This window comes from Camelus bactrianus, chromosome 25 (genome assembly GCF_048773025.1).
Source record: "Camelus bactrianus isolate YW-2024 breed Bactrian camel chromosome 25, ASM4877302v1, whole genome shotgun sequence".
Taxonomy (NCBI): Eukaryota; Metazoa; Chordata; class Mammalia; order Artiodactyla; family Camelidae; genus Camelus; species Camelus bactrianus.
In genome coordinates, this window is record NC_133563.1 from 13,048,451 (window position 1) to 13,070,280 (window position 21,830).

General features: G+C 42.9%; 1 protein-coding gene across 3 annotated transcripts in view; it reads left to right on the forward strand.

Annotated features, from left to right (window-relative positions):
- The first annotated feature begins 217 nt into the window (after positions 1-217).
- Positions 218-21,830, forward strand: part of OXR1 (oxidation resistance 1) — a 380,568-nt gene continuing 358,955 nt past the window's right edge. Inside the window, exon 1 of one of the 3 annotated variants that reach the window (XM_074352622.1) lies at positions 218-364. The gene's annotated coding sequence lies outside the window, so the exon portion shown is untranslated. The remainder of the gene's footprint in view (positions 365-21,830) is intronic. The other 2 variants (XM_074352619.1, XM_074352620.1) reach the window with 2 other exon arrangements.

Sequence of the window (21,830 nt, forward strand, 5' to 3'; positions counted from 1 at the left end):
CTTTAAGCCGGAGCGGTGGCTTCCGCAGGAGCTATTTTTAGTGGCACGTCGCCCCCCTCCCTCCCGGCCTCCAGCGTGGTAGCCTCCGGCGGGCAGCCAGCACGGCTCCTTTCTGTCTCCCCCGCCGCTTCTCGCTCTTGGTAGCGTCCACGCGGGCAGGTCTTCAAACTGAGCATGTCTGGAAGCGCTCGGCGGCCTCGGCGGCGGCGGGGGCAGAGCCGGGCTGCATCAGGCTGAGCCCATTCACCGCGCGGCCGCGGGAGCGCAGCGCCGGCGCCGCGCCGCCCAGCCCCGCCGAGAGGGGCGCACTCGCAGTCGCGGGGCCCGCCGCCGCTCACCGCAGCCCCCTCCTGGCGACCCGCAAGTAAGTTTGTGAGGCGGCCGGGCTGTGGGGCGAGGGCTTGGCGCCCGGGGCAATCCAGGCTGGCAGGCAAAAGGCGGAGCTGGCATTACGGAGAGCTGGCCGGCCAGTGCCTCCCGTGCCTGGCGCCTCAGCGAGCTTCTTGGCCAATTTGCAAGCTGTGGTCCCTGGGATATTCGAACAGGGGGCTGAATTGACTCCGATGGAGGCCGAGGAGGCCAACCTGGGGAGAGGGGAGGACCACGCGGCGAGAGAGCGGGCTGGTGCGGGGTTGGGGAGGATAGATTTGGGATGCGGGCGCCCCGCCGAGAACAGCCGCAGAGGGGAAGCAGGATGTCTCCGGGGCTTAGGGTGGCAGTGGCGCGAGAACGCAGTGTGGGAGGCATAGCAGAGGGTGAGAGTGTCCTGGCCGGAGCGGCGGGAGGGAAGATGGATGGAAAGTGGGGCGCGTGGAAAGCGGATTTGAACGAGAGCAAAGGACGCCGGTGGAAGGGGCTGTGGGCTGCGGTGAACGAGTGGACTCGAATAATATGGGGAATCTGTACCAGGTCAGGGCGATATAATGATGGAGAGAGGCAGCCTTGGATCGAGGTCTTCGGAGCGAATAGGCGAGGCCAAATGTTGGGAACTGGCTGTTCAGAGGATGGATGAATAAAGTAGCCTGAAAGGGCCAGTAGGAAAATCACTGAGGGATTTGGGTGAAGGGGCGGAGGGGAGCGGTGCCGAGATTCAAGCGGAGGAACCAGGCTGCTGGTGAGGCCGAAAGGCTCAGGAATGAATGGAGGCTACTACGTGCGGCTTCCTGAATAGTGACTTAGTAGCGGTTCTCTGAGATTCACTTGCACCCTGGGCTCCTCCTCCATCTCCACCTGGCTTGTTCACAGGGCAGCTCGCTTTAGACGAACTTGTAGATTTGGACAGATTAGGCAACCGGGAAGGTATTCATTTACAGGGGCGCTGCCGGTGCTTCCCTTAAGTGGTTCCCAGAACCGTCGGAGAGCACTGTAAGGTCTGAAATGTGTGTGTTGCGGGGCATGGCGATGGGGGAGTGGATTCTGCTCTAGGCCACGGGAATCTGAAGTCTCGCTCTAGAGGTATAGTGTTCTGGGCCGGGAAGTCAGGCAGAAGTCTGCAGTGTTCAACTCGCAGCGGGGCGTGTAAGTATGCCTATGTGTGCGCCTGTGTGCGTGTTGCCTGCCCGGGGTCGCGTGTGTTGCTGCAGTCTGTCTCCATGACGGGGAGATCCATGGCTCCACAGGCGGCACGGGGAGAAGATTAAGGGAAACGTGCTTTCCTGCATCTCTTCTGCCTCCTTTCCCCAGGATCACATTTTTTGCTCGTCCAATGATGCTCTTTGCTAACCTCTTCCTGGCTCTCGCACACCGCAAACCTGACGCTGCTGGTCTTGTCCTCTGATTCGGTACCCGGAGGACGCTGCCATCCCTCCTCTGCCAGAGGGAATCTGAGGAGTCCCAGCGATCAAAGGGGCTCTGGATTCCACCGATCTTTCCCTAGGGCATCACTGTGGGGGTCCGCAGTTCACTCTGCTGCCCCTGCAGGTCACAGGGTGATGTTGCCCCGCGGTGATTTGCCCTGCAGGCCAGAAACGGGGCAGAGTGATCAGCACTTACAGGGAACTGGGTCTCCCCGAGTTCCCCACAGGTAAATGTAACTTAAAAAGGAAAAGACCAGATTAGTGGAATAAACAAGCATCAATGGCAAAAAGCTTTATGGAAAAGCACCTCTTAGACTAGCAGATATTTCTTCCACTAACTGCAAGAGGGGGAAGAAGCTTCTGCAGCGTACAGATCTGAAACTGGAAGGGAGGGGGTGGCAGAGTGGGAATTGTCACCATGTCCATGGCTTTTCAGACTCCATCCAGCTGGCTCTGTTCTCTTCTCGGTGCCATATTTTAAGGGAGACTTTACCAGGTACGGGAAATGAGGGTGAAGGCGACTCTGGCAACCTGCGCCATCCGTGGAAGGATGGAAAGAAGGGAGAGGGAGAGCTGTACCCACTTACTGTCTGCTGATGGCTAGGAGGGCTGTCTCTGAGATTGTGTGTGCAGATCATCAGAATTAATTCTGAACATCCAGATTGCAGGGAAGAGACTCAGATGAGGGGAAGTGAGAAACTAAAAAAGCAATGAGGACCCAGGTGTGGGTTGTCTTGCCAGGTGATCACTGGCCCGTGGAGGAATACAGTAGAAAGAACAGCAAGCTTTTAATTGCCCGGGGTGTATCATCTTATTCCATGTGACAGTGTCAGGCCCAGTTCTAGCATAGTAACTACTGAAATATACCTTTTGAAATATGTCCATGATTCTGGATTATCTGTAAGGTGAAAAGTTTGGATAAAAAGACATGTGCTGTCATTTTCTGCTTCTATTACAATTTTTTTTCATTGATTATTATTAGAACATGTGGTGAAGGTAAAATAAATTATTTTTTATTCATTAATTTCTGTTCTCCCCAGAGTGCTGTTCAAATAAACATAGCCACATATGCTTGCCTATTTTTTATTTAGGAGTCAAGGAGGAAGGAGAGTTGGACAAATTGATTAGGGTGTCACATAAAAATAGAGTTCTGGCACCTGAAGATCTTATGCCTGTGTGGAGGTGAAAGATTCATTTATATAATGCCAAATTCAGTGCAGAATGAGAAAACCCTTCCCTCCCCACTCCTCACCTCCTGTGTTTGAAATACAAAGAATTGTACCCTTGGAATGGTTCCTAGTCCTCAGAAGCCTAATTTAACAATCATTTTCATGGAGGATTGTTTCCAAAGCTCAGGTATGCTTTAGGAAATAATCTGTGGACTCTTTGCAGCCCTAAGGTAAAGGCATTAAAAAAAAGTGGTGAAATGGCTTGATGAAGCAAAATAATGAGTGAGAGAAATATTAGTCAAAGTGGAAGAAATCACTTTCTCTTACCTCAGGGATGGGTCCTATTGATAGGCTTAGAACAATAGGTTCTCAACAGGGGCAGTTTTGTCCCCCCAGGAGACATTGGCAATGTCTGGAGATGTTCTTGGTTGTTACAGCTTGAGGGGAGGGGTGCTGCTGGCACCTGGTGGGCAGAGGCCAGGGATGTTGCTAATATTCTGCAATGCACTGGGTAGTCCCCCTCAGCAAAGAACTATCCAGCCCCCGAAGTCAGCATTGCTGAGGATGAGGAGCCCTGGATTAGAACAAGACATGATCAGAAGGAAGAGCAACTCCCATCAGGATACTTTCAGACATTCCTACTGGAAGTCTGTCTTGAAGATCAAGAATAGTTAATATTGAGACTTTCTTTGCAAAATGGCCCCATGTTCCTAAACAGTTACTTTAAGGAAATTAAAGAGGTTTCCTTTTAGCAGAACTTTTCAGTCTTCCAAAAAAAAAAAAAAGAAATCCTTCAGTAGATTGGGAGTGTTTGAAAAGACATATACAGTATACATATGAACAGAGTAAACATTTTTTGATGAAAATAAATTAAAATTGTTCTGCCACAGCATTTTCCACTGAACTCATTTGGTAATTGCTTTTAAAAATACATAGCTTTAATTTTTTAATTAATATTTAATTTAAATTACAAGTAATAAATTCTTCATGTAGTGAGGGATTGAACAGAATCAGAGAAAAACGTTAGCTGAATACTTATTAGAAGTTTCATGAAATGTTCCAAAATGAAACCTTAGTATTTGTAGACATCTACACAGGGAGGTAAGAATCCCATATAATTTTCATGTATTTAGTTTCAGTTTGAAATCGACAGCAAGGCAGGTATTGAAAAGCGAACCTTTCTAGCCTGCAGCACAATACACTGCCCACGGAGGTGGGACAATAGCTTACACTCATAAATGTAATGAGATCAGGGAACTGTTCTAAGGTCTCCTATTCAGAACATGTACTAGACAGAAGCTTTGTCATGATCACACTGAGGCCTGGAGAAACTAAAGAAATTTGGTCAGTATTTCTACCCTCTCTCCCTGACTCCCCCGACCCTGGCCAGCACTTCTGTTCATGGGTTGGTTGGTTTCAGAACTCATTCTAAAGGGATCATCATTAGGGCTGGTTACTTCCTTTTTGTTCCAATAACTGTTCCCTCCATCCTTACCTGTCACTGTCCCTCAGTCCCTCAGGAATTCACGCAGCAGAAAAGATTCCTGCTGAGTCTCTGGGGCACCCAATAACCCCTCCTTTTCTCCTGTGTGTGCAAACACAAGCAGCTCTTTCCTGTTTCTAAGAGGAACAGAGATTTGTACGTCTCTCTTGGAAAAAGGCAGAGGGGAGAGCCCTTGTTCTCCACAAAGACAGCTTTAATTTTTCTGCTTGCATCTCTGTTTTTTAAAATTAATTAATTAATTAATTAATTTTTATTGAAATATAGTTGATTTACAATGTTGTGTTAGTTTCTGGGGTACAGCAGAGTTATTCAGTATGTATTCTTTTCCATATTCTTTTTCATTACAGGTTACTACAAGCCACTAAATACAGTTCCCTGTGCTATACAGTAGTAGTTTATTGTTTATCTATTCTGTACATAGTAGTTTGTATCTGCTAATCCCAAACTCCTAATTTATGCCTCCCTCCTCCCCTCTCCCCTGATAACCAGAAGTGTGTTTTCTATGTCTGTGAATTTCTTTCTGTTTTGTAAATAAGTTTGTATCATTTTTTGAGATTTCACGTATAAGTGATATCATATGATATTTGTCTTTGTCTGACTGACTTACTTCACTTCGTATGATCATTTCTAGGTCCACCCATGTTGCTGCAAATGGCATTATTTCATTCCTTTTCTACTTGCATCCCTAAATTGCCTTGTTCAGTTGCATATTCTTGCTGTTTGGAAGAGTTGCTCTTCCCAAAGGCATAGTGAAAGAACTGAGGAAAACAGAACTTTGATGTGAGCAACACTGGTGTTATATGGACTGTGTGAAGCCTGGAGAATATGATTGGAACCAATGATAATCCTATTTGTATTCAACAGTAGTAGGTTCTAGTCTAGGCACTGGGACTCTTGCCTTTGCCTTGCCGAGCTGCACTGTGCATGGCAACTGGTTTGCAAAACCAAGTTCATTTAGAGTAATATACATATATTCCATATATGTCTCCAGAAGTCTATCTATAAAAGGAAACACAAGATGGGTATTTGTTTTCATTAAATTTGGAGAGACTGTAGAGATATAGAGCTTGATTCTTGAAAATACTTCAGAACACAAGTGGTGAAGTGCAGAAGGCAAAAGAAATCATTGGGGGGAAACAGTTACATGGATTTCTCTGCAGGTCAGACAAGGAGGGAGTGAGCAGTTTGAGGTGAAAAGGCTCAGTTCTTGTCTCCCTTTTCCCTTCTTTAGGAAATAGTTATTGATTTTTTTTGACCTCTGAGCAAGGAGAGATGGTTTCCTTCCCTGCAGACACTTGTTGAATGGACGTGTGCCCTTCTACACTTGTGATAGCCGTGACAGAAGAAGGCAGTGGGCCGTCGGGTACTGATGGTTAGAGTAAAGCAGAATTTCAAATCAGTTCTGTCAGTGGTGTTTGCACAAAGGTTACACACTTTCAAAGACTGAGCATATTGTGTCACTATTTTGATGAAACAAATATAAAGATTCCAGAACTGACCATCTCTGCTGTTTTGGGGACTAGATAATACATATGCTTTAAACTACTGGAGTATAAGTATTTGGGAGGAGGGCAGTGAAATAACATGGCCACTTCTCTTACGTGTACACAAACTTGCTGGTCACTATGGAGGTGAATTATTGCCCAGCTGGAAGAAGGGTAATATGAGGGAATATTGTTAAACAGTGTATGTTGCCCTCACCAAGATAAAAAATAGGAACAGCAACAACACAACAGGAATTTGAAATTTATGCTGTAGCAAAGGCAAAAAGAGTTTCTGTTTTTCATTTCATTTTCACTTATTGTTAAGGATGAGCAGCAGCAATGCATGAAAGAGGTAACCTTGCCTGTGGAACGTTTTGCTTTTGTTCATAGATGCTTATTCATCTTAAGAAACAAATAGCCTAGAACATTTCCTGGGGCTTTCAGCCCTCATTGTAAATAGTATGTCTCTTCTTTCTCTGGAATATTCATTATGCGATATTATTTGGAGTCTGAATACTAGGCTAAGCTGGCTGATACAATGCCTTCTAGTTTTGTGATTTAGAGTTGTCCCTGTCCTTCTGAAGAAGGTAGAAGAGCTGTGCTGTTTCGCATTGGGAGCACCATTACTGGTGCTGGCAGCAGCCTTTTTTCCACGCAGATAGACAGGCATGGTACTTGACGTTGGCCTGGGACTCCACAGACCAAAATATAGATCTCAGGCTTCTGGATTATGAAGCCTGATTTGAACACTTTGATTTGAACTAGAGTTGTGACTGGGCTTGTGAATCAATTGATGTATTTGGGAAAGGCCAACTGAACACTACCCAGAACACTGGCCACCCATTGTAAGGAAAAGTTACAGCAGTTTCAGGAGGATCCAGAGTTTTGCAAAGCTGACACTCTTACTTAGCAGTTTTGTGACTTTAGATGACTTATTATTATTATTTTAACTTCATGGAGCTCTAATTTCCTCATCTTGGAAATGGATATATGTATATATTTTTTTCTGTACAGTTCATTATAGGATTAGAGGAAATAATTTCAAAGCAAAGGTGCCTATTACATAGTGTTGGCGATGCTGGAATTTAAATGGCTACTGTCCAGGAGTGGGGAGCAGTGGGGCCATTGGTGAGCAAATGAGATGGGAAAAGGCAAGAGGTGTAGGTCACAGGAAAGAGTTTTGGGGATGAAGTAATCTGATGTCCTCTTTTGACTAGTGGGGTCTTGGGGACTCACAATTATGAAGTGATTTGCCCAAGGTCCACAATCACTCTGCATCATTTTAGCTGAGTCTACAGTTTTTAAAAGTCCGCCCAAACATTCTCCACCTTAAAAGCACAATTATTTTCTTAGTTAAATCCGTAATTCTTCTATTTACCTGAAAAGGCTTATGCAGCTCAAGAACCTCTCTTTTCAGTTGTTATATTCCAGGTCTTTTATAGGGAAATAAAAAAGGTATCAACGGATCTCTAATTGAATTTGTATAGTTCAACTTAGCTGTTCACCTAAATGATCAAAATGATCAGTCATATCTTTGTTTCCTTTTGGCATGAACATAACTAGGGTTTTATCTAAAAACAAACACAAAAATGCCACATGGATAATGTTCTTTAACTAAGTTATAGCTAATAATGATCAGAAAATTGAACATTGACCCTTGTTGATGGTTCTGTTGCTAAGTTAATAGTTTTGTTTTTGTTTTAAATAAACTCAGTGTTGTTGCCATTGTGGTTTCTTGAAGAGTTTCAGATTCAACGAAAATGCAGAAACCTACTTGTGCTGGAAGTACTTTGTAAATTGTAAAGGACATTATTTCACGTTGTTGTCTTATTTGTAGTTTATGGTAAAGATATATAATCAATTGCAATAATAAAAGACTTAAACTTGAAAGCTCGGACAGATGGAAACTTTGGAAGTACATTTCCTTTAGAATTAGACAAACTTGAATTCAAATCTCTTTTTAAGTTACTAGCTGTGAAAACTTGGACAAATTACTTGACTTTTCAGCTTCTCCCTTCTTTTACAAATCATACCCACCAATTATGGGTATGATTCTTGTGCTGATTCAGTAAGATAAGCAAATAAAGATCTTAGCATGATGTCTGGCACCCTTCTTTGTCCTTGTACACTGATAATTTACCACACTTCAGCTACGCCCTTGAAAGTAATCATTTATACTTGAATTCGTTTAGATTCTTTCACTGTAAAGAATCAGAAAAGCTGGTTTCAAGTGGCTTATGGAAAAAAAAGAGAGAGAGAGAGACTTCATGAATGTGTAACTGAGTAGAATAGGGGACTGTCTCTAGCTCCAGGTAGGATCTGATTCAAGGCTCAAACCATGTGACCAGTTCCTTGTTAATGGGAGTGAAACTAAAAAGGTTATTAGAGTTCCATTTGCGAACTGTACATTAATTTCTTTTATGTTTTCCATCAGCTTCCTCTTCTTAGATGGAAGCACACATACTTGCAAAAAAACATAACAGATCCATTATAGATAGCTGTACATAGACAACGTTTGAGCTAATTTTTTAGATTATTTTGTGGGGGGGAATGGAGTGAAGGTAACAATTCAGTGGAACCTACTCATAGTGGTAAGACGCCATAAGATGAGCAATAAAACTCAACAGAACAAAATTCAAACTTCAGTTTTGTAATTTATCAGAATTCCTTAACCAAATTAAATAGAAACTGATTCTGGTTAATTTAAGCAGTAGGGAATTCATTGGATGGTTATGGTAGAGTTCCTGGAATTGGAGGAAATGCTTGGAAAGCATAGCCCACTGATGGCCTGAGGAATCTCATGCTGATTTCTGTCACTGTGTCACTGTGCCCAAGACTCAGAATTTGGAGACACAGAAGGAGTAAGTTCAGGGGAAGAGAAGGGCATCTTGACTGCAGTCCACCAGCACTGTGTTTCATGGGCCCGGGAAGCTATCAAGGCATGATCCATAATCTGCAGCTACTGGAAGGAAGGGAACAGATGATAGTGGACAGACATACTGTTCTGGATGGAACAACTTGATTCTGTGATAATGAGTTACAGAAGGGAAAAAGGAAAACAAAAATAAAAACAAACAAAATGAGTGTATTACCTAAATAGTTTCTATGTGGAAGACAACAATACTGTTTCAGTTTCCCAAAGCTGCTGTAGCAAATTACCACACCCTGGGTGGCTTAAAACAACAGAAATTTATTCTCTGGAAGATTGAAAGATAAAAGTCTGAAATCAAGGTGTTGGCAGGACCATTCTCTCTCTGAAGACTCTCGGGGAGAGTCTGTTTCTTTTAGCTTCTGGTGCAGCCAGAAGTCCATGCTGTTCCTCCGTTTATAGATGCATCACTCTAATCTCTGCCTCCATCGTTACATGGCTTTCTCTCTCCCCTGTGTGCACTTTGTGTCTCTCTTCTTCTGACAAGGACACTAGGCATATTGGATTAAAAGCCCACACTGTTCCAGTGTGACCTCATCTTAACGTAAGCAGTTGCATCTCTACTGCCCCAATCCCAAATAAGTTCGCATTCTGAGAAGCTGGGAAGGATGTGAAATTTGGAGGGACGCTACCCAACCTCATACAGAATGTAATGTGGGTAAAATAAACAACAATGCACATAGCTAGGTCTAAAGAGTGGGAGGGGGTAGTAACCTATTATTTTCTGTTATAAAGCTGTATCTGAAGAATCATGCCTGATTTTTAGCACCCTTTTCCAGATGATCATGTGTCAACTGGAGAACTAGTAGGAAAACAATTGCCTTTCTAAGAGCAGTTTTTTTGAACTGTGGACTATAAAATTGGCAAAGAGGATTTTAAGATAAATACAGTATGAGCTTCCAAATGTCGAGAGGAAGGAAGATGTAATCTTTGTTGCTTGTTTAGAGAAAACTAGGACCTATAGCTGGGAATTTCAGGGAAGCCAATTTTCTCTCACTGTAAGCAAGAACAGTCTTGTCTTATTGTGGTTCAGGAGAGGAATGAGCTACCTTAATAGTTCATGGACACCCTATCTCTGGAGACACTCAGCAGAAGCTACATTGATATCTGTTATGAATGGTGTAGAAGAGATTTCTAAATAGGAAGGGAACTTTGATTAGATAATTGCCCAATGGTCCATGTTCAAGATTCTCTTCTTCTAGGAGTACATAGGACGATAGTGATCCCAAAAACATTTACTAAGCATGGAGCACGGCATTGTATGTTGGTGGAAAGAGAAGTAACATGGCATACATCGTCTCTAGTTATTGCATAGAGAAATATTTCAGAGGTATACTACGGTAGTGATAGAGAACAATCCCGGAGCCTGTGCAGTGTCCCACACAAAGCACAAGATCCATAACTATTTGTTGTGTGAACGTGTTGTTTAATCAGAGTCTGCTTTGCAAATATAGTGTTCAAGTTGTTCGCCTGGAGTTGTTCCCTGATCGTTATCCGCCCTGCCATATTCCTTCTTACTGTTTCTCCATAGCCTTCTGGTTACCTAGGATTACCTTGCTCACATAGTATCCTTCTCTTTGTTTCATTTTTACTAACTGAAAAATAGTGTTGGAGGTGGACAGTGACGTTTCTTCTTAATCTCCTTCCTCCCCTAGGCTGCCTTTGCCAACAAAGGTAGCCCTGAACCTTTGAAATTAATGGGTTAATGTGAAGACTGGAGGGGACTTTGGCTAAAGCAGTGTTTCTCCCAGTGTGGGACACTAAGACTGGTTTTATGCAAGATGACATTGGGTGGCATATGGATATGTATTGAACTGAATTGAAAGGATTTTGAATTTGTTCTCTTTTAGTGTTTCTTATTAAGGCCAAAGGGAAATTTCAGTTTGGTGCTAGTGTTAAAACTAGAATCTCGAATACATGTTTATCTTCCTTTTTTCGTAAAGAGTCAGCTTCAGGTGCAAAGCTTTCAGAAGCCCAATATGCTATTTTGTGTTCATTGTATTTTAATTTTACCTTCTTTCATGCTAAGTGCTAGTTTCCATATAAAATACTGACACAAAGCTTCCCTTAAAAGTTCATGCAGTTAAATTTTTTAATGGTATGATATTAAAAAAAAATCAAGCAGGTAGTATATATACATGATTGAGACTTGGACGTTTCTGTGTCATATTCTCCTGACAATTCATTTGTCTGGACTTTCTTCCTTGCTGTTTCTGGCATTCCTCTACACTATAGAGACCTGTAGGCACCTATTCTGGGTAAGAGTCCTCCCTTTCTCTGTTGGTTCAGAAGATACCCGTTGGCCCAGAGACAAGGGAAAATTGTGCATATAAATATGGCTTTGCATTGCTTACAGTTCCTAGATCCTATGTATTTCCGAATTATCCTTTAAAAGCAATTCAAAATTGCTTTTCTGGCTTTCAAGGTAAATTCTTACATTGATAGAATGTCAAATTAATTTATGGAGTTATTTCTCCAGTTTTTTTGTTTTTGTTTGTTTTCGCTTCTCTTTGTGATAGGACCCAGGCTCCAAAAAGAAGAAAATATTTTTTTTTACAGACTTTCTTTTACATTTTGCCATCTCAGGGAGTCAATTATAATACTGAAGGAGTTTTAAAACTATTCAACAAGTCTTATACATTTACATGTTTAAAAAGTCAACATTTTCTACAAGGGATATGATAGAGACTAGCAGTCTCCTCCCCCAGTGCCCACCACCTCCAGTTCCTGTTCATAGGAAGCCGCCACTTTCCTCTGGCATTTACTCCTGTGGTCCTAAATACATACCTAGGGTTCTAGACCTTGATACTCACTTTTGTCTGTTGGCTTCCTAGATTAGACGCTGTGGAGGATGAGGGGGGACATCTCGTTTACAGACTTCCCTCCCTCTTCTCTCTCCTCCCTCTTCCCACTCTTTCCAGCATTGTTTCCTTACTTTTTTTTTGATGAAATAAAATTCAGAAGTTTGGTTTCCACTTAAAATGGAGAAAGCCACAAGAAATCACTTCCACCATCACCATGAGAAAAAGCTGGATAATAGACAAAACATAACTTGTCTTGGGTCCATAAACAGCTGAGGTCATAGGGTATGCAAGTGAACAGAAGTCCAAAGAAGGACAAGTCCCCCTAGGGAGACATAGGACATGAATAGGACTTGTGCCGGAAATAGTGTAGATAAATGTGAAAAAGAAGAGCACACCCGTGTTCGTAGCAGCGTGAGTCACAGTAGACCTGGGGTAGAAGCAGCCGAGTGTCCATCTATGGATGGATGAATGGAAAAACAAAATGCAGCGTATGCAGACAGTGGAGTATTACTCAGCCTTAAAAAGAAAGAGAATTCTGAGACATGCTGTAACGTGGATGAATGTTGAAGAGATTATGTAAGTGAAATAAGCCAGTCACAAAAAGACAAATTCTTATATGATTCCACTTTATAAGGTACCTTGAAGAGTCAAATTCATGGAGATAAAAAAGTAGAATGGTAATTGTTGGGGGGCTGGAGGGAGAGGGAAATGGCGAGCTCTTGGTTAATGGATCCAGAGCTTCAGCTTTGCAAGGTGAAGAGCGTTCTGGAGGTGGATGGTGGTGATGGTTGTGCAGCCACATGAGTGGGCCTAATGTTGCTGAGTGGTATGCTTAAAAATTAAGGTGAAGATGATAAACTTGGTCTTAGGTGTATTTTACCACAACTGAAGATAACAATAAAAAGATTTTAAAAAGCGAGTAAGAAGAAAGCTTTTAAAATCTTTCATAAATTCTTAAAAATCAAGTGAGGACCAGCAGGATAGTTGGGAATACCTGAGCACGGACTGAAGGGGAATCTGTGGTCTCTCACAAGTTCTTTCCTAGGGGCCTCTGCTCTGTGCTTACCAGAGAGTCTGAGGGCGGAGAAGTTAACGAGACAGAGAGAGAGAGAGAGAGAGAGAGAGAGAGAGAGAGAGAGAGAGAAAGAGAGAGAGAGGGAGAGAGGGAGAGAGAGAGAGAGAGAGAGAGAGGGAGAGAGGGAGAGAGGGAGAGAGGGAGAGAGGGAGAGAGGGAGAGAGGGAGAGAGGGAGAGAGAGAGAGAGAGAGAGACCCCATTGGTTCCACAGGTGCACTGTTAGGGAGAGGCTGCCCCTCGGAACAGGAGTGAAATCCCACCTCCAGCCCCAGATTCTTTTCTCGTGGACAAAAAGCCTTATGCCCCTGGGGGAGGGGCAGAACCCCCCCCCCCCCCCCGAGCCCAGGCTCCTGCCCTGGTGCACAGGAGATCAGCAGCAGATCCAGATAGTCTGGTTGCCATGGGAGGAGGCAGGGGCAGAAAAGTTGAGGAACAGCCAGTGCAAGGCCAAGGTTCACAGGCCCTGAGAGTGTGGGTGACCCAGGGAACTCAAACATTTAGAGCAGCTGTAATCGTCATTGCTAAATATTGGAAACAACTCAGAGGTCCGCCAGTCGGGGAATGGATAAACAAATCAGGATAGTATTTCGAAGCACAGAATTCTCCATGACAATAAAAAGGAATAAAAGGAAAGTGCTGGCCTCCCGCTGTGCCCATGTTCATTGAGAGTGACCATCAGGGAGGGAGCCATGAATGTTTCATGATAAACATGGCACTTGAGAAAATGCAAAGGTTCAGAAGTAAATCAAGAGAATTATGTAGAAAGCAGGAGTACTTCGAGGGGTGACTGTAAGGCTAGGGGAGACTTGCAGGTCATAATTTGCCCAGCAAGGAAGCAGTCTTACATATGACTGAGGGTTTTTTTTTTCATTATGTTATATAAAATACCATTAATTTATAAACTATTCTATTTTTGAAACTCACAGGTCTCTAAAAATATACCTACAGTTCTTTCCCTACCCTAAACTTATGTCAAGTTGATCACAGATTCTTCGAGGTTAAAGGATCCTTAGAATTCATCTCACATACTTCTCTAACAAGGATTCTTAACCTGTAGTTCACAGGCATGGACAGAATTCAGTTAGTACACAAACTTGGTTAGAGAAAATGACGTCTTTATTGTTATTGACCTCTAGCTGAAATTTAGCGTTGTCCTTCATTATAGGTGTAGGTCACAAACCACTCAGCATCAGCAGTACCTGTGACTTTGTCCCCAACGGAAGTCACAGGTAATTCGTATCCCATTATAGTTGTTTGCCAATATTTAAAAAATCATGTATGCTCAACCCTGCTTTGAAAGTGTGGCTATTATTAGATCTGCTGTTAGATCTTTTGATTTATTTAAAGAAAAGAGACACATGTATCCTGTCACAGACTCATTCTTTTATAATTTGATAACTATTCCATTGTAGTTCATTTCCTTTGTAATCCTATGTATCTCATTCTTAGAAGAGGTCATGGGCTTGGACAGACTCACAGAGGGATCTGTAGCATCACAAAGTAATTTAGAACCTTTCTTGGACTCTCAGTAGTCAATTCCACTCAGTGCAAATAACCTGGTCCAGAGAGCTGGAGCTGTAGAGCGTATTTCAACACTCCCCATGTGTGCTTTATCTGCCAAGGCTGGCTGTGCTGTTCTGTAGGAAACATTGGTTCTGACAGGTTTCATGTCAACTGATGAGTACAATGGATGTGTTTTTGAGAATATGTAGATTCTGTGTGGCCCCTCTAAGAGGCCTGCCTCTCCTCTAGTGAGGCCAACACAGCCTTTGTAATGAGGACCCTGTGTGATGCATTTTAACCTTGCCTATTAGGGGGTCAAGGTTTTAGAGCCCCATCCCACTTTCATGGCTCTGGGCCTGGGGAACCGTGGGTGCGGAGACAGGCAGCTCTAACCGAGGTCAGTCTGGTGGGTTCCATGTAGGTGCTTGTGAATTCCAGGAGGACTAATGTCAAACTTCAGAGCCAGTGGTCAGGGCTCTTTTTCTAGTTTTGATTCAGTGTCCTGGCAGGCAAGATAACATTCAATGAACACAGATCCCTTGCCAAGATTTCTGTATTTTTACTTTTACTATCTTTTGCATTTTATTCTAAATGCTGTCATGCCAAAGTGAGCCATTTGGGTGACTTAAATGCCAGTAGTGAGAGTGGGCAAACAGGGACCCACCTGAACCCCTGAGGAATGGGAGGATTGCTCCTCTGAGGGGTGTATTTTACACATAGATGCATATCCATTAAGAAGGTACATTTTCTAAATATCTCCTAATAGCTTACATCATTTTTGACAACCGTGAAAGGAAGTTTTGCCTCTTTTGGAATAAAATCTGCTTTTGTTTGATTTCTGTCATTGACCTAGGTCTGGTCTGCAAAACCTCACAGTATTCTCCAAATTTCCTGAAGTTACTGCAGTGCCCTTACTGATGAGCTCAAAAACGCAAATTGTTGTGAAATCTGCCAAATCAAAGTGTATCTTGACAGAAATGTACTTACTGGGTTACATTCATCTTAGCCTGCAATGGAACATTTTTCTAAGGAATATTTGGGATCTGAATATGTGGCAGGTGGTCAGCTGAATACTGACAGTGTAATAAGGGGCAGAACAGACATGGTCCCTGCCCTTGTGGGTGTTGGGGGGAAGAGTGTTGGCTGTAGGACTGGAAGATGCAGTGGGGGGCTTACAGAAGAGGGAGGGACCTGACCCCAAGAAAGGAGGGGTTCCCTAGGTTGACGGCTGCATGGCTGGAGTTGGGGGCAGGAGTAGAGGGGTGTTGCAAGCAGAGAAAACAGCTCAGCACTTATGAGGAAATGAAAGATGATCCCTGTGGCTGGATCCAGGGTGAGAGTGGGACCAAAAGGAAGGGGAAAGATAAGCCAGCATCCGACAACACAGGGTTTTCTTGGCCAAGCTGAAGATTTGGGTCTTTGAGGCAGAGGATGACATGATCAGCTCTCCTTTACTGACACAGAGGTAATGATATTTCTTTTCTAAGAGAACAGATAACATTAAGCAAAAGCAGAATGCCCTGCAACTTAAAAACAAAAGGTTTGCTATTTAAACATGGTGGACATGACAGGTGTTATAATACTTATACATTATTACAAATATTCCTTCACCTCTGGGTAGCCAGCTTTTGGTGTCAGTGCCAAGATTAAATTACTTGTTTCTTTGAGGTTCTGAACTGAGGGAATTCTAAACCACTTGCCTTTGACATTTGCCTTTGAAGACTTCTTTGTAAAGTTTCCGTTAGAAAAGCTGTGAACGTTATCTTCAGTCTTAAAAAAAAAAAAAAAAGCCATTAAAATCACTCAGGTATCTGCTTTTATGTTAGCTGCCATTGTTTACCTATTTATTTGGGCCTCATTATAAAAGGCTGGAGGTGTTATTGCTGTAATTGAGTTGAACTGACTGGCCCTTTCTTAGGGATGATAATCTCTGCCACATTTAAATCTGTAGACAGTTTATGAGTTTTCCTTTTGATTAGAAAATATGGACTGAAGTAGTATTGAATGCTGATGTTTACCTGGCCTTCGTACCCACTACTCTGAATTAAAAATTCTTGCAATATTTAGATCATCTGAGTAAGGCATGTAAAATACCGTTTTTAGTGCATGGATTTACTTTTTGAAGTGATAACGTTTTATCCACAAGTCAATTGGAGCAGCTCTGTCTCATCTTTAGGGTTAGCTTCCAGTGGGGAGGAATTAGTTACCACATCATTGTATCATTCTCCTGGGTAGCCAGACTTTGTTTTTTGGATACTCAAACATTGGACATGAACAAGAGGAACACTCTTCCTTGTAAAGCTGTCAGCCTGGGGTCTGTGTGTCCCCTTACGTGCAGCTGCTGCCCTTTTCACATGAGCACACGCTAAGGCAGCGTGTGCTGAAATGGCCAGCACCCCCGTACTTAAGTGGCTCATTATTAGTACCCCAGTTCTTTGTACCTAGTACACAGAAGACATAGGCTGCTTATTGATTGTACAGTATGAAGGGCTTTGAAAGGTCCTTGAGACCAGGATATCCAGAGGAGGTGATTAAAGCAGTTACAGAGAGTCCTTTTTCTGTGTGTTTGGCATCTTTACACATGATGTCAGCAAGAGCCTCAGAGGCTGCCCATAGCATCAGAAGGCTTGGTTCTCTATTTTAGGTTCTTTATTTGAGAAGGTCCTTCCAGGAAAATGTGTCTTTTATGTACAGCACTCCTTTGTGGACTGTCCCCACCCCAGAATCCACTTTCTCAGTCCTGTGCTGGGAGTGGAGCTCGCTGCCTCCTTTGCTCTTGTTCCCTGTGGGCTGGGCACATGACCGGCCAGCCAGCGTGCCCCCACCTCTAGCCACAGTGGTTTGTTCAAGGAGCCTGTGTGTGTGATCTCAGCCGGCGAGATGACCAGAGCGCTCTCTGGGGTTTTCACAGAACACGAGATGATGCTTCCTTTCTCGTGGGGGTTACAGAGTTGTCAGGATTTGTATGTCGAGCTCCTGTTGGCTGTCTTTGTTATCAAATGGCCTGCCTCCAAATGCCACTCGCCCACAGGAGATGGAGATGAGATGGAAAGGCAGGTTTCAGCCTACTGATCCCACCACACCCGAAGTCAGTGAGATTCCTGAATATTTCAGTTGCGTGAACCCCCTTTGTTTTCACTCCTCTTTAAGCTAATTTAGGTTAGGTTTTTGTTACTTTTAAATAAAATAATTAAAGCATTCGTGGCGCCCGTAAACTGTCCCTGCACTGAGGGGGCAGCAGGAAAGGAGAGGTCTGAAGATGTCCCCTTATGTAGAGTGAAGGGTTTGAAAGTCTCTGTTGCCCTGAGACAGAAAGAGTTTGTAAGAGAGACCAAAGGATATGCTAAAGTAGCACTGGATCTTTTAAACTAAATTTGGAGGTAGTAGCATCCTTGTCTTTCTTATGTATAAAAACAGGATTCTCAGTGCCACTGTGTATTACAGAAACAGGCGGAAACGGTAGCCGGCTGATTCCTCGTCACAGCCTTGCCATCTGAAATCCACAGACACATGTATTTGTTATGCATTTGCTTTCACCACGAGGCCTTCCAGGGTCTTTTGTTCAACACATAAGATATTACAACCCCAGTAACGGCCTCTAACATGAATAACAAGAGTAGAGGGACAAGCAGTAAAAGTAATAAAAGACAAATTATCCTCTATTTCTAGTACCTCAGCAATGGAAGACATTATATTTCTCATTTGGACATTAAATGGCTAGAAAATGTGAGTCCGTCCTTGTGCACAATTCTGCAACAGCTTCATTCCATCTGGTGTCCTAGGTATCAGTGTCTTACAGACATTTCCTTTCAAAGACGGGGATTGAAAGATACACAGTGTGGTCATGAAACCGAGTGTTTCCTGTGTCCTGTGAACCGAAAGTGGAAAGCAGAAAAGCAGAGGAACTCTAATGCCCTTTCTGATACAAGTGTATGCTAGTGGCTTGTTTTTTCATGAGTTCGTTATGGAGAGCTACATGAAACATCTATAAATTAGGGTTGTTTGTGGCTGAAAGGAGTCTAGGGGAATCAGAGGCATTATTTAGACTCCTTTCATTTTACGTGGATGCTTGTCTCGTGGATAATAGTTTCTGCTAAGAAGGGTTATAAGATAAGCCCTTTAGCTAATAATAGAACCTGGTTACTAGGCTAAGAAGAAGACGTACTCTGCATATCATAACTCGGTGACCAGAAAACGTCATCTTCCAGGGTATGGTCTGTAGGATCTCCAAGCATGTGAAGAAGCATCTTGGTTAGCTCACTTCCATTTAGAGGAGAAAACACAACAAACACCAGTTTTCCACAGGGTATCATGGAATAAACGGAGGCATTTATTATCCCTTGTGCTCCTGTAATAGAAAAAGTAGGTTTCTTTTCCCCAGGTAGTTTAATGGGGGAAAATACCACATTTTTGAAAGAAAAATGATGCACAGGATGAAGTAGCATGAGGGTAATGAAACTCTGTTGTGCTGTGTTGAGTGAACTGGTGGCTTAATAAATGATCACCTTGGTGACAAAAACAAAACAAGAACAAAAACAATTCTGACTTTTGTATTCATAAGAGATTGCTTAATAAACAGAAATTAACATTCACATCTAAATTTGGGGTTTGCTTCCAAGTGTTGGGTGTTATGGGTTATCGTTTCTATAAGTATATTCAGCTGAGAGAACAGAGCCCCCTTGGGCTGTTCCAGCCATGGGATGCTTTGCGGTCTCACATGGAGAGTGGCTGGAATCCACACTTCTGTGCAGTGGAGTTTCCTCTGCATTTGGATCGCAGTCTGCATGTTCTTCTACCAAAAGGAGTGAGGTGTGAAGCACGCCCTGTTGCGGTGGCCATGCCTGTGTAGAATGCAGAGGCTGCTGGCTGGGCCCTACAGCTGGGGCTCCTGGGCATTGAGAATTCATTTGTGGAAGGCAGAGTGTACTGGAAGATGCGGAGCCTCCTTCAGTGTTGTGAAACTAAGACAAGAAAGAACTAGGTTTGCAGAAGTTTATGGGGACTCTGAACTATGAACCTTGCACAGAAAACCTGAGCATTCTCTGCTCTTTGCAGTAAAGAACTTGACAGAAGGGAGGCGCTATTCCAGTGCAGAACAACGTCAGTCACAGAGGGGCAACATCTGGTTCATGAAAGTACATGGCAGGTCCAGACATCTCCTACAGCCTGGCGTGAATGAGCATCTGATTGGAATTGATATGGAACCCACCCCTCATATACATTTTTGCATAATGTACTTCAGCCAACTGGATAACAAGCTAATTGTAGATTTCATTCCATATTAATTTCAAGGATTCCCAACTCCTTTATTCATTCATTCTTTCATTCAGTATGTAAATTGATTGCTCACTCTTTGCCAAACATAGAAAAAAGATGTGGTGAATAAATCCGAAGAAATCCCTGCTTTCACAGACACTGCATTCTAGTTTGTGGGGACAATCAACAATTAAGGACATATGCAGATAAAGGCTTTGAAGAAAAGATATTCCGACAATATTGATCAAGTGATAGAGCGTGACAAGCCTGGAGGTTGAGGAACAATAGAAGTATGCTTATTAAAAAGAGGAGGGATCTGAGGACTGGCTCAGGGTAGAGTAACATTCAGAGAATGGGAAGCAGAGGCGGAAAAAGCAAGGAGCCCGAGGAGCAGCAGCCAGTGGGGCAGCAGGAGAACCAAGGAAGTGGTCCTTAGAGAATGTTCAGGTCATTTGTTAAACTCAGTAGTGACCTGGTCCAGTTGATGATTTTGGAAATTTCACCCTGGCTGCCAAGGAGGTGAGACTATCACAGGGCAGGGACGGAAGCAGAGAAACCATGTAGTGGACTGTTGCAATAGTTGATGTGAGATTACGGATTGTTTGCACTATGACCGTAGTGGTAGAGGTGGTCAAAGAAACTGCATTTGGGATATGCACAAAACATGGCGGTAGGCTGGACACAAAACCTGCTCGTACATGTAGGACTTACTGATGGATTCAACATTGGGTGTGAGGGAAAGAGAACTGTCCTGTTTGGGTGATTTTCATTTAAATCAGTGCTACTCAAAATACTGGTCCGCAGACTTTGTCACTGTTTTGTGACATCATAAGGAGCTTGTGCCACAGTGTAAACCAGCTGACTTTCTTTCATAGGAGTATTTTCTCAAGGAAGGAAGCAGTGCACTGATTTACATTCTAGCACAAGATCCTTATTTTGCCCTAGATGAGAGTTTCCAGACCAGGCTCATTGGTGGCTCTCACACTGAGGAGCATTGCCGTGACAAAGTCATCAGTGGAAACCATCAGGGCCAAGTTCTCAGTGTGGCACATCCTTGAAGAATTACTGATTTTGTTGTTGTACATGTGTTGGTACCATGGTTGTCAAAGTTAATGGAATTGCACACAAATCAGCTATACGATACGTTTAATAATTGTATATAGAGCGATACTTTCTTAAAGCTGTGACTTCTAGATTTTCATGGACTTTGATTTCTTTTCCTGATTAGCAGGCAAATGGAAGAGAATAGGTGTAAGAGAGCGTTCTTTTAAAATAACAAATTAACTCTTGTTTATCAAGTAGGATAACAAACAACTCAACAAAGCAACTCAAGCTATGCCATCCTTGTTCTTCAAAACTTAGCTTATGCACCATCTTTTAGGAAGCCTTCCAGATCATCTGAGCATTCTGATGTATGTCTCTCATGTATTTTCACAACACTGGGTGTGTTTTACCTTTCTCATAGCACTGTTGTAAATCAAGAATGGTTGACGGACTTTTCCTTGCCTCCTCCCAAACTGTAAGGAGGTAGAAGGAAGACTGTATCTTCTAACTCCAGTAGCAAGTAGAATGCCTGGAACATTGTAGATATCCAGTTAAACTTTATACACTATGTAGTGTGACCATAGTTTCAGACAACAAAAGGATACTGTGTACATTGCTGGGCATAACAGCATTCAACTTTGGGGTGACTACAAAAGCAGAGACTTCTCTAGGCTAACCAAAATCTGAGGTAAGTGATATCAGTTGTAGCCTCAAATATATAAAATAATTTTTAATATTTAAATGAGGTTTGCACTTTGGACTTGTCAAACAAGTCTCTTGTATCTATTAAAAGAGAGCAATTGGCATGAATGATATCATTTCAGAAATAAAGGACACTACTATATAAAAATAATAATCTCATTGTAGAGGGAATGACTCATTATACCACAGTGTCACCATCAGATGTGAGGTGGTGGCATCTAGCAGTTTCTCTTTCCTTCTTCGTTAACGTGTGCTGGAGTTCAGATACGATGTTTGACAAAATCCCTTGAAAAATCTTAAGATCTGATTACAGTTTACAAAGGGACTGGTTACCATCTAGTGACTTTAGGTGTTTTAACCAATCAGAATACTCGGAGCTAAAGTTAAAAAAAAATTTTTTTTTATCCGACAGATGTTTTTGAATATCTACTGTTTTAAAAATTACCAGGTGCCATTAAAGTGCTAGGTGCTGTGAGGGAATCAAAAGATGAATCAGACATGGAACTTGGCTTTGAGGAGGATTACAAAGAAATATCATCAGCCCCTTTGCTGCACGTACCTCC